The sequence below is a fragment of the Meles meles genome, chromosome 4 (assembly GCF_922984935.1).
Source record: "Meles meles chromosome 4, mMelMel3.1 paternal haplotype, whole genome shotgun sequence".
In the NCBI taxonomy this organism is placed as follows: domain Eukaryota; kingdom Metazoa; phylum Chordata; class Mammalia; order Carnivora; family Mustelidae; genus Meles; species Meles meles.
Genome location: NC_060069.1, coordinates 148,255,891 through 148,269,497, shown reverse-complemented (window position 1 = coordinate 148,269,497; position 13,607 = coordinate 148,255,891).

Genomic DNA, 13,607 nt, shown 5'->3' with positions numbered 1-13,607 from the left:
TGATATACTAATTTCTTTGCACTCATTATCAACTTGGTGTAAATCAGTTGGTAATCAAACTTGGCTCAAGAAAAGTTGACTGAAGGGTTGGTTCAATTGCCATGGAGTGATTAGAAAAATTTAGATATACAAAATAGGAGGAAGAGGACCTCTTGTGAGGTATCCAGGTAATAGACTGTGGATGAGAAGGACACAAGAGAGAGGTCCTGTTGTGCTCAAGTGAGGCTCACTGGGGTATTAACCAAAACAACAATAGCAATGGCAGCCCTCAAAAAAAATAAATAAATAAATAAAACAAACAAATAAAAAAAAAAAACAAGCAAGTGAAATCTTGACTAAAATTTTAGAAGAACATGGGAAAGTTGGATAAATTTTGTGTAGTAATCCATAGTCCAGAGCACTGTCTATTGAGAAAGTAATAAACATAAAATCATAAAATTTCCATGTAAGGCAATTGCAGTCTAATGAAAAGTACTATCAATCCCAAGGTCTAGACATGGGTTCTGATTCAGTAAACTTAGTCAAGCTAGTTACTTATTCAGAATTCCAGTTTTCTTACTTGTTTCCTGCTAATATTAAGGTCTTGAGATTTTAAGGAAATTTAGCATGGATAATATTCATTAGTTCCTGAACTCAGCTGTACAATAGGCCTTAAAACTACTAAAAGATCTTTTAAAGTGTGGTCTCTCGGACTCTACGCCAGATATGCTGAATTAAAATTTCTGAATTGTGAAAATCCAAACCTATCCCTGGAAAAAGGTCTTTAGGCGATTCTGGTATAGTTGATGAAGGGCTCTGTCTTTGTGAGTCACTGAGCTCTAAAGTGTCTTGTCCATTGCATGACCTAGAGAAAATGCCCAAAGAAGGATAACCTGAATGAGTAGTATGAATAATTGGGTTTATGCCTTCCTTATGTTCTTATTCCCATTCCCATTGGCTGGAATTTTAGTGGGTTTATTGTTCCCACAGCAAAGTCAGCACTGACTGATACAGATCAGCACTGAAAAGACAGTGGTTTCGGCCATGTGCAAAAATCTGTCCAGCTCCATGGTTTTAGAATTCAGCTGGAAAACAGCCACAGTCAGATTTTTTTAAGTCAATTATTAAAAGTAATAGCTAATTTTCCTGGTTTACTTCATACTTTTTTTTCTTCTTCCCAGTGAGTTTCTTTAAATCCTAGTAGCTAAATAGAACACGTGATTATTACAGGTAATGGTACTCTAAGTCAAGAAAGAATACAGAGATGAAATTAAACTCAGGACCCAGATTGTTTGATACATGAATTTTTTCAGAGCATGAATGGAAAACTAAAATATATTGAATTTTACCATATAAAATGAGTTTTACTTTGTATATTGTCAATATAGCCCAGTTATATATATATAACTATTTTTATTGATTGGTCCTCTAGAGAAGAATATTTTACATAAAATGTCATGTGTAACAAAAGGACAATGAAAGATATGTCATTATTTTTTACTAACAGGAGAAAACAATGCTACCATTCAACTGAAGTAGCCCATCATGAGCTTGGCAGTGATCACCATCTTGCTAATATTGAACTGTTCACTATTTTTGATCACTGTTTCAATCCAGTTTCTTTAATATTGATTCCATACTTCTTCTGAAAACATATTACCTTCTCAGCTTCCCTTAAATAGTAGTTGACCTCCACTTATGGCTCTGCCAGCTACTCCTGTGGGTCCTTTGCTTCTCCTCATATGACTTTTCCATTCTGTGTCTTTGCAGTCCACACGCCATCCATCCTTGAGTCCAGTTACTGTGATGGCATATGGCTTATACAACCCAACCCATTAGCTCTCTTGTCTAACTCTCAGATTTACCATTGTGGTATTCTTTAACCTGTTTCCTAGGCTGGATAAATTAAAGCCATCCTTGATCTTTTATTCTTCTTTATTTTGTAGATCCATTATGCCATGTAATCCCTTCATTTCAGTTTTTGGAAATATTGTAAATTCACAACTTCCTTTCAATTTTCACATCTCTGTAATTAAGACAAATTTTTATCAACTTTCTCCTGGATTGTTAGAGGAGTTCTTGTCTGATTTTTGTTGAATCCAGGTGACCTCCACAACACAAGCCAACTTGCAAATTTTTCCAAATTAATTTTTGGACATCTGTAAATTATCCAATGAATGTGTAGTAAATTCCTTCTATTCCAGAATTCTTTATTTGACATTATATGAAAAAGTCTAGAGCAAAAGACCTGACTTTCAAGGAGTGTATTGTTTATTAATGGGGCAATACAAGTATACAAATAGCTAGAAAACAAAACGGAACACATAAAATTGCATAAGAAATGTTTAGGCACTGATGTCTAGATAAGTTATCATATCAAGGAAGGGAAGGAGATGTCAATATCTATAAATTTTTAGAATACATATTGCATTTAAATTGGCAGATAAATTAAAATAAATATTCAGAATATGTAAAAGCAAGTAAAGCTAATGTAGAAATTGTATACAGTGTTTTGAAAGCCTTTAATAAGTTTGCCCTGGGATGAAAATGGGGTAGAAATAGAGGATCCAGATCAAAAACAATGGTTGAGTCCAGACCATTGATTGATTCAACATAAAGAAATTGATAAGCATGCATATAGACAAATATAAACATATAGATACACAGATGGAAACAGAAGAAGGTGTGAAGGCATTACATAAAAGAATAGGTAAATGATTGGGGAAGGTATGTGCTATGGTGAATGATGTGAAGTGTAAACCTGGTGATTCACAGACCTGTACCCCTGGGCCTAATAATACATTATATATTAATAAAAAATTAAAAAATAGATAAATGGATGGATGGAATGATAGATATATAGCTGAAGATCATCATGTGTGAACATGCAGAAATTTAAAAGCCTCCAGGAGAGATATTCAGGGAAACTACTTTGAATAATTTTTGTTATTCTGATTATATTAGGTTGTAATGTTACCTGCTGATGTTTTATAAAAGGGTAAAGACTAATGATTTGCCTAGCAATTAAATTCAGGGCAAAATTTCCAAGGGGTATCTTCTTTTTAGTTGATAGGAACAAGGTAAGGATGAATCTAGAAATTTTTTATTTGAGAAGTTGAGAGCATTTTCTACAGGGAACTTGTAGTTCATAGACTGAAGTCAAAGACTAAAGACAGTATCATGAAATTTAATTTATTTTTCTGTACCTTAGTTTTCTTTTCTTAAGTTGCAGTATGATTGTATTTCATACTTTAAAAGTCACAATATAGAAAAATTAAAAATTTGTATTTTTCCTTGGTAAATATTTAAGTGTTTCAGTGCAGTGATTGTAGGAATTAAGAGTCTATTTGAAAGAGAGAACCCATTCCTGCTTTAGTAGTAATTTCTAGATAAGAAGTAGAGGTAAACAATTTTTATTAGTTTTATCCATTCAAACCCTTACAGAGGTCCATATGGAGGGACTTAGAATGGATACCAATCTTCAAATATAAATAAGATTTTTGCATTTTCTGAGTCTTGTGTGAGCTGTTAAAAAGACAACTTAAAAAAAAACAAAACCCATTCATTCATTTGTTGATAAAAATCTAGTATCATTTGGGTGTTTTTAGCCATGATATTTATGGTCAAAATCATTTTCTCATGAAAAAAAAATTAAGTTCAGTAATGCTGAATTCCATCAAGTTGAGAATTAGGCTCAAGTTCCTTAAGTGATACTGATTATGAATAATATTTATTATGATAAATGTCCAACTAATGAATATCTAGTGCTTTTTACCCATTATGATCATATATCGGCCCCCAAATAAATAACACATTCTTTTCCAGCCCCTCAACAGTAACCATAATATAGGGAAAGGGAGGATTATGGCAAGAATAGTTCAAGTAAAATAGCTCATTAAGAAATACTTATTGAATCTGCATATTTTGCTTCCAATAATTGAGAACAATGCTTAGGGCAAGGCAGGTAGCATTGTGTGAGCTTTTAGCTTGCATTTAATTTTTATACATCATTTAACTGGCATTGTTAGAAAATACTTTTACAGTCTTTGTAATTCATCCTCTCAAAAGCATAATGATGGATTCCAGTAAACCTTCTAAATAATTTTCTACTTCTCTGTCTATACCAAGTCTCAAAGCACTGAGTCAGCAGTGTAATTTCTTCCAAATATCCCAAATTAATATTGCCTATATAGAAAAATTCCTTCAAATGATTTATTCTTAACATTAATTTTAAGAATTGAATAGATCTAGTAAATGATTAATGTTCTAATCTTCCAACCATTTTAGGGCAATGTTTGCACATGGCTAAACAAATAGAACTTTGCAGAGCATAATAAAATATGCGTCTGCTCTTTGCTTTCTTGATTGATTTGGATCGCTGAACAATCATTAAGCTGAAGTCTCCCTTAAAGGGTAGAAAGGGCTGCTGGCAGGGAGCCACTTTGGCAGGCTCTTCCATGTTGTGGTCTGTTTGGTTCATCTGCAGAGACAAGGATTAAGATAGAATTATAGGAAATCCTATTGAGGTAAAGACCTACTGGATAAGAACAGGGAAAATTAATTTAAGCTTCTCTACTCCTTCAACATAACCTTTTAAAATACTGGGTTACAGTGTGTTCATTTCACTTGTAATTCTGACACAAGATACTAATGGGAATGACATTTGAAAAGGGACTGACTTGTCCCAGGTATGTCCTAAAGTACCTTTCGTCACGGGCCTTAAATAGGATAGCATTTTCCAGGTTGTGAGCAGAGATTGGAAGCTATTAAACTCCAAGCTTGTGAGGATAATCATGTACAATCTCTAGCTCTTGGAGACTAAAGAGTTCTGGAGTTCTAAATGTTTTATAGATTTAAATATTAACCCAGCACTATTATGGATATCATAATTTTGTTGTGGTTCCTTAAACAGACATGGAGCCTTAAAAGGGCATCACTGTTGTTCAAATCCTTTAAAAAGCCCATGCAATGACACCAACTTTAAGACGGGTAGAGAAGAGTGTAGCTTAAAAGCAAGCCTGGAATAGTGAATTGGATCCTTTCAGCCCACGGCCCCTGTATGTTGGGCAGCCATCCACCGGAAGCCCCCTGACCGAACCATTATTCTAATGCACACACCAGTGATGTGCTCCTCATGCAGTTGATAACACAGCCCATTTTGTATATGAGGTTATAGAAGCTGAGATAATTTAAATGACTTCTCCAAAATCTTAGGCAGTCAGTAGTGGAACTAGGAGACGAAGTAAAACCCTCCAAATCTGCTCTTGTTGAGGTCTTTTCTTACAGTGTCAGCTAAACGTGTAGCTCAGATTGCTCTCAGGAATTGAAAGCAGAAAAAAGGAGGGCAGGGGGTGAAAGAGCAGGAAGGAGAGAAACAGCTCTTGGAGTTTGGGCAGAAATACCTCTGATGCCCTGAATTGAAGTCACGGCTCCAGATTCCAAGACCGCAGATATGTGGCATGCATGAAACAGCCTCTGGCCAGACAACTGTGTTCCCATCCAGGGAAGACTCCGTTCTGGTGCTAGGAGGGTCAAGTAGGGGGTGGGGCGCAGATGGCTGGTGTGCCCAATAAAATGAAAAGGCCCCCATCTTGCTTGCTCACCTCATTTACTATTTTAACCAAACTTTTGGAAGCCGTAGCTAATGAAAGCATCCAAAAAACGTTTGAAGAGCTGCTGTATGAAACAGGCTGGAAAATGAGGATGGAAAGACTAACAGAAGGAACGATACCGTAGGTCTGTGTATCCTTCATGCTCAGATCACCGGAACTTCCAGGGAAGATGGAACATTCTCAAGACCAATTGTCCCATAGTCCTTTTTCCAAGTGTCTCTATATTTTGATAGGGCCTAACTGTTTTAGAAACTAATGGGGAAATAAGCAGCAGAAAGTGGGGGGGAGGGGAGAAAAAGTCAGAATTAATACTTCAAATATGTCCTCTTTGCTTCAGTAAGAGCTGTGTTTAATTAATTCAAAATGCCTTCAGGTTTGGCCAGGAAGAACCTGTCTCTTTTGCACTTACTGATCATTTCTAATTCATTTCTCTCTTTCTTTTTTCTTTATTGATGTGTATGATTGGGACTGGTAAGGGCAAGAAGGGAAAAATGAGACTATAGTTTTAAAGTTCCAGCCCATTTTCCATTTAATCTTTTTCTTTATGAATAGGGGCATAAAATGGAAAGAAAAGTAAATCTACCCAGGTTTTGAAATAAAACTTTGTTACATGGCATAAATAACATATAATGTGCCTCAGGTCATTAGTACAAAAAAACTTTCATTTGATATAGTATTTGAACACAGTGTGTATGTGCTGTGTGGTGTGAATGTATGTGAATTGCTATTCCATCTATCTTTCTATCTAATGGGTGAGGAAAATGGACTTCACTCATTAAGTCTACTTCCAGGCAAACCAAAACACTGTTGATACTGCTGAAAAGCATGTATATATTCTATAAAGATACACTAGAATAATCTATGTTGGATTCACAAAGAGTAAATAAGTACCACTTTCTTGGAGGATAATTGCTTTAAAGAGAGTGGCAAAAAGATGTGGATGCTTCTTACTCTCTAACCCAAGTCTGGTAAGAAGATGATGTGAGAGGGATGCCTGGGTGGCTCAGTCGGTTAAGCACTGGACTCTTGATTCCCACTCAGGTCCTGATCTCAGGGTAGTGAGATCGAGCCCTGCATCAGGCTCTGCGCTTAATGTGAAGTCTGTTTTAGATTCCCTCTCTGCCCCTCCCCCTCTAAAATAAATAAATAAAAATCTAAAAAAAATAAAGATGATATGAGAGAATGCTTTGAAAACCATAGTGAGAGGATGGATGCCTTGGAGATCAAACCATGGGTCTCTTTGGGCTAGATAACAGAGACCACTACCTGCCTTACTCAGTTACCAGCTGTATAAGACTTCCTGTTGAGGCAAATCATAGGGTATGGAATGTGTAGAAGTGCTCAGGAGAGAACTTTTACTAAGAAACCCAACCTGAGGAGGTTGCTGGGCAGGACAAGCAATCCAGGTGTGGTATGCACAGCAGCACACTCACAGAGTAGAAGGGGAGTGGGAAGAGGTGGCTGCTGAGGTCGGTGTTTGTCTCAGAGGGGCAAGATGGCAGCACAGGGGAAGAGAATGGATGTAGCAGTGAACCTTCAAAGGCACCCTCAAAGGTTAAATACCCAGAATTTGCAATCGATACCCCCACAGAGGTAGGAAGTGCCCCTTTCTCTCTAAGGCCTCCTCTCTTGTAGCATAATGAGTGGGCAAGGGAAAAAAAAAAGAATATAAACACACATACATGCATGTGCACACACAAATACACATATCTGTCATGCACAACTTTACATACACATTCCAGCTCTCCTGGTCACTGCAGGATTTCAAGCTTAGGTCAGGAGGCCAGGGCTGGATTTGTGTGTATGTCTGTGTGTGTGCATAGAATTTTCAAAACAGATGTGAGATGAAGGTTTAGATTTGAAGTTTGACCTTGGCTAACCTCGGCTTGAGAAAATATTATATTGTGACGAGTACATAGCAACTGCTCATACATAAACAATCTAGGTATCTAAGTTTTTTTGTATTCTGAATGTACATCAGAAGAAACATGTTTGCATTATGACATACACATACAACAATTTGCATACAATAAAATTTTGTTATTTAAGTAATTTGATGTTTATAATCTTTATCTGTAAATGACTAAATTCAAAATACAATGAGAATTCTTAAATTGCCTCACTTTTTTTGAATTGACAAGAGCCCATTCTGTGAGATTTACTGTGTAATCATTAGTCCTTTTCCAAATACAGAGAAAACTGACTTGTAAATAGCTTTTCCTGCTTGGCACTTGTACTTTTGTGATAAATGTTAGATTTAAACAAATCTTTTATTTGTGCTATGAATAATTTTATTTGTAATCTTTCTCACTGTAATAAACATAGATTTTCATTCTATTCAAATATTATTTTTTAGTGGATTTATCCTGTGACCATATGATTTTCAAATTTTCAAAAGAAAGGTATGAGGACAATCCTTTAATGATCTTTCACTAAACTGAGTGAATAATTGGGATGTGAATAATGGTCATTACTACTCGAGAAAAATAAGTGAAGGTCTTCAAAATATACACATGTAATCTGCTCACCACTGTGAACAACTATTCACGTGTAGGTGGTGCAACAGTAAATTATGAGCCAAGAATAATTCCAGGAATGAGGGGAAAAATGTATGTCAAACCAGAGCCTGCAGTCAAAACTTATGTTTTTCTCTTTAAACAATGTGTCATTTTGTTCAAAAGGCAATTATTTATTCTCATTCCTTCCGAGGAAAAACACCAATGAATAATAATTTCATTGTCACCTGTATTTAGTTAACTATTCTCCAGTAATAAAACTGACTTTGCTAAGTCAAAAATGCATTATTTGAACATTTTTCAGTTTTCTTTGCTGCTCTTTATCTAACCCAGTGATGTCATTATTATTTTTTTACACGTTAAATATTTTCTTCTCTTAGCAGAGGGACATACACCAGCAGAGTGTGTATGTAAGACTTGACAATGAAGATGATCTTTGTTTTCCCACCTCACCCCTTTATTTTTGGTCTGTGTAGTTTGGATTCTTATCTCTACTGACAATGTGTGGACGGTAGCTCTAAAATTTCATTTTAGTCAATCTGTCCCCTATCTGAGCAACAGGGGAGCTCAAAGTGTTGTGCTCTAAGCAGGCAGAAGTGATACCACAGAAAGACTAGCTGTTGATTGCTAGAATCACCAGTGGCAGGTGATGGGACATTTTAGGACTGACAGGTGATGAGAGATTATTGCTGTCCTGCAAAGCAAGACGTCAAGAAGCATTCCCAGCTGTTTGACAGATGACAGACTGGTTGGGAATCTTTGGTGTGAAATGGTCATTCTCATTCACACTCAGAACATCTGAACAATGACTTCAGCATTACCCTAGAGATAAAAAAAAAGGAAAAGGGCATGCAGAACTAGACATGCAGTCAATCTTGTAAAGACCCATTAAAACTTTTCTTTTCTGGTGACATATATTTCCTTTTCATGGTTGTTTTACACAATTTGAAGAATTTCATCTCACTATAAGTAAGTCGTGGCCTGAAGATCCCCTAGTTGGAGTGCTTTGAGATGGAGTTTGGAGTTCTACTCAGTTGGCTTCTCCAAACAAAATGACTTTGCTTTAGGAATCTCAATTATCTCATAGAATAAACTCTACCTGGGTTTTCTGTGTGTTCTTTTGCCTTTTTGTTTCTAGGGTAATGCTGACATCATTGTTCATTGAGCTTGAACACACAAAAAGGGACTCTCAAACAGACTCATATTAGCAACTCACCCTTGGAATGAGCTGTACTATTGACAGTGACCTCTTTTTACATGACCAACTCCAGATAATCAGCTATGAAAGCATTAGGAGTATATTTCAAGAGTCTGTATATCAAGAATATATTTCCTGGTATGCCTGGAAGTTACTGAAAGTGTTTTAGTAAACAGATAGAAATGGAACACTAATAAGATCAAGATATGGGTGTGAAAGAGCAAAGAATTATACCAAAAGTGGAGAAGAGATTAGTATCTTTGAGTGGAACCCTACTGGAAAATTAAAATCTCATCTTTGATGAAAGAGTGATTTCAAACTGCAACATGAGAAGCTCTGTTAAAATTTTTTCATGATTTAGCTGTTGTCTAGATATAGTAGTAATCATAGTTCTAAATGTAAATTATTCTTAGATCTTGGCTGACTTCATGTACACATACAACATAACCACTATTGCACATGAAGGCAGAATGGCCATCCACAGACATATACCTCCACTCTCCCAGTCACAAACATCTGCTTTACCAGGTCCCTAATGGTACTAATTCTGCCCTCCATGATAACTATAGGTAACTGGTACTTACTTAGTTAACTCTAATACATAATAAAATTAAAATTTGGCAGCATCAAATACATACAATCCCCTGTCAATAAATGTAAAATACGAATAATTCATGTAAGTATTAACAGGATTTTTCTCTCCAAGGCTAAGACAGGAGATTTTTGTTCCATTTGTTGATAAAAATCTATATCTGGCTTGAAAAATGGCAAAATCTCTTTATGGAAACCCTATGTACGTCACTGCTCACACACTGCTTCTTTCTAATATTTAGGAGAAGTCAAATCATAATATTTACATAACCCATTAATGTATTTCAAAACTCCCACAAAAAGAAATGTGACAAAGTTTAAATGGTAATACTATTAGATATTTCTTTCCATTAAAATCAAACTAAGTTGCTTTTCCCAAAATTATTCCCCAAAGAAAGCAGAACTTTCACTTATTGTGGAAACTTGGGAATTTTCTGTGGAAGATTTTAAAGTCCTGTGGAGTTTAAATGATGTATTACAGTACATTACTATTCAAAAATACATTTAAATACTCTTAAAATTCGGCACCATACCTGAATGCTCCATATAGCACTCTTAATTGTCTTACAACTCCTCTGTAATTATGGATTGAAAAAAAAGCAAAAGTGTAATAGAAAGTCTGAAAATTCATTCCTTCATATTGTAATTCAAAAATAGAAAACCACAATTATGTCCACACAAATTTTCATTAGTTTTCATTGGGGAAAAAATGTACTCAAATGCTTCTGTTTATGATATGTGGTAGCCTCAATCTAGCAGTTTGTAACTAAGGAGAATAAAAGACAGGTTGTAATTTGAGAAAATGACAGGCACTAAGTGACTCACTTATAAGCTAATTCTTAAAATGAACAGGCCGCAACACTTGAATTCAAACACAATATAATAGCTGGTATCCAGGGCAAAGCACATTACCTGTAGTTTAATAGAAAATAATAGAGTCTACAACATACCCATAATCTTCAGTCTAATTTGATTATTCCAAAATATTCATAAATAAGTGTTCACATACTTTTTTCCCCAAATAGTATTTACTGGAGTATAACCACAAACTGGTAGAATTTGGGTTCACACATTATTTAAGGTCATGAGAAAATTGTTTGAACTGCAGTCCATTCTTATCTTTCTTTCCTCTTCATTAAATTTCAGGAAGTCTATGAGTGTGTATATCTGTTTTAAGTTAGTGATGATAAAGGAAATCGGAACATACAAGTTCCCACATGGCTACAAGTAAGAGATTGAATTCATGCCATGGCCTTAATCCTCCCACAGATAATCTCAGTAATATTTTCAAGTGCAAGTAAGAACTGATACAAGAAATGTGATACATCTTGGTATTCCAAAAAAAAGGTAGAGAAGTGACTATTATTATGTAGTGGGGAAAATCTTTAAGTCTAAGCAAACTTTCTCTTTTTTCCTTTGCTTTTTTTTCTGTTTTCCCCTTAAAATCAAGAGTGTCACTCACCTTTTCCTCTATTATATACTCATCAGCTCATGGATCTTTCCTCTGTGGCCCCACTCCACAATCAGGCTGTGGAAGCTATTACTCCCTAATGCCTACTTCTTGGTTGACCCTTGAGAAAACCATGTAGACTCTGCATTGCAAATTTTACTGCTCAGCACCATGGGAGAAACATAAAGAAAAATATTTCAAAGAAAAAGCTTAAAAGTACTCGTAGTGTGTATTCTAAGAGCAGAATCTTAGAGCCAGATTGCCAGTTAGGCTAGCAGTTCTTTTTATTAATTAGCTTTGAGATGGTGATCAAATATTTAAGGGCTCTTCATTGTCTTTATTACAAAGTAGATAGTTATGTGACCACCTCACATGGTATTGTCTAGAGTAAATGAAATCATGCCTATAAAGTTCTTTTTCTAAAGATTTTATTTATGAGAGAGAGAGAGAACTGGAGGAGGAGCAGAAGAGGGACAAGCAGACTCCACACTGAGCGTGGAGCCCAGTGTGGGGCTCTACCTCATGTACCACCCAATCTTGCAACCCTGAACCCTGAGATCATGAGCTGAAACCAAGAGTCAGATACCCAACTGACTAAGTGACCCAGGCACCCTGCCTATAAAGTTCTTAATACAGTGCCTGATATATAGGAGAAAGTGATTTAATACTTATTAGCTATTCCATTTAATATCTATATCCATGAGATAGGTGTTCTTTCTCTTCCTCATTTTCCTCCTGACTTATATTTTCAGTCCTCAATTTATGTCTTAGCAAAATAATTCAATAAATCCTTTCTCATCCTGACTTATTACCCTCCCTCATTACAAAAACCATGGACGTCTTCTTATTTATAAAGACCATAATGGATCTTTAGAATTTTCATATCTGATATTCACCTTGCCAGAATTTAGTCTCTAGAGAATCTTCTCTACTGGGTTTTTGCAAATAAAATACTTAGATGAGTGACACATATCAGTGCTCATTTAATGGCATCTATCACTATTTACTATCCTTATTATTGCTATTATTTATCATTATTACTATTATTTGGGGTGTTTTTTTTTTTACAGTGGTTGAAATTGTAAAAAACTTAAAATTTGCCTTCTATATAATGAACTTTCTCTAGATAATTCATAGTTCTTGAGCATACGCACCCCCATACATCACCCTCTATAAATGGTACCTAGGAGCTAAGAGTATCCTTTATCGTCTCCTTTCCTGGGAGTATATGATGAGAGAAAATAATAGTAAAACTAATAAATCCTCAATGTCACTGTCTCCCTAGTGCTGAAAAGAACCAAGGGGCACCTTCTTGTGGCATACCCAATACATAATAAGTCTAGATTGGAAAATAATTTTACGAATAAGAATTGTTCTATACATTCAGATATATAGTACACCAGGAATGTGATGGTGGGTAGTATAACTAAATCTATGATATAACAGAACACCAAAATAAGATTTTACTATGTTACTCTTTAAAAAAATAATAATAATAATAAAACAAAGTATGGAGAGTGTGTGTGGTAGAAATTACTCAGTGAACAAATAAGATTTTCTGATTGTCCAATGTGTTTGTTTCTTCTTTTATCTCCTTCTTTTTTCTTTTTTATTGGTCTTGGAGGCTAGCCATTCATATGCACTTCAAAACAGAAAATGTTCATACAGAAGCTGACTTTGGATTTGGAGGTAAGTATTTCCTTAACATGTGGTGTGAAAGAAATAAGTGGTAGTACAGGTAAATTCCCAAAATAAAAGAAGACTCTAACTATGTGAAAAACTTCTTCTGGGCCATGCATTGGATAGAATTTAAGCAAATCATTTCATTAAGAGGAAAGATAGGGTAGAAGGTGGAAAGACAGAAAGAGTAATGAGGCAAGAAGGGATGCTAAAGAAAGGATTTTGTTAGTCTGGACCCCTTGAGAGTGCTTCCTTGGAAAGAGGGATCAGCCTTGCTGAAGGTTTTTTGAGTCAAGCAAAGGAATTATTATTGCCTTATATGCAGCGATGGTCTGAGTTAGACAGTCCTAATGTTCATTCATTCATCTAATGAATATGCACTGAGCACCTCTTACGGGTCAGGCTCTGGGGCTGGTAGTTAGTACTAAGTTCTGTAGCTAGTAGTTAACACTCGGTTCTGGGGCTAGTAATTAGCACTAAGTTCTGGGGCCAGTAGTTACCACTAGGTTCTGAGACTAGTGGTTAGCTCTAAGTTCTGGGGCTAGTAGTTAACATTAGATTCTGGGGCTAGAGTAGTTGAT